Raw genomic sequence first — 590 nt, forward strand, 5'->3', positions numbered from 1 at the left:
GTGGTTTTTTGGAAATTCGGACTTAATTTTCAGCTTACAACTTTCAGCGGCATCTTGACGACTTGCAGCAGTATAAAAATCTTGACCTGCAATATATTTTGAATTTTTAAAGCAGTAGGTTTCGTACTCCATAACAATGTAGTTGTATTTTTTAACTTAGAATTCATACAACTTCCGAATGCGGGATTTCGCTGTAACATTCTACTTTGCGCCTCGGTCTGGCGCTGTTTGAGCTGTAGAACATCTCAATGAAGCTTTCCGCTTTACCTTTTGTACGAAAAACTGCGATCTCCGTACGGATTTTGCAACATAACGCGACAAAATCTTCGGATCTCGCGAAAACGCACTGAGGACCTTCCGAGCACTGTTTTTATCACTTTGACCATGCTAACCCCCGCTCCCTGGTTTTTTCGTAACTGCCAGGCCTTATTTGTACCGATTAAATTCCTGCAAACTGTCGAATAGTGCAATCTTTAATTTTTAGGAATTTTACGTGTACTTAAGGCCGGATCATTTATAAACTCGTGCAAAATGGTTTGTCTAGTTTCTAACTCGGTTGCCATTTTTAACTCAACTAGGAATCAAATTCA

The sequence above is a fragment of the Rhagoletis pomonella genome, unplaced genomic scaffold, assembly GCF_013731165.1.
Source record: "Rhagoletis pomonella isolate Grant_MI unplaced genomic scaffold, Rhpom_1.0 Rhpom_scaffold_00002, whole genome shotgun sequence".
NCBI lineage: Eukaryota > Metazoa > Arthropoda > Insecta > Diptera > Tephritidae > Rhagoletis > Rhagoletis pomonella.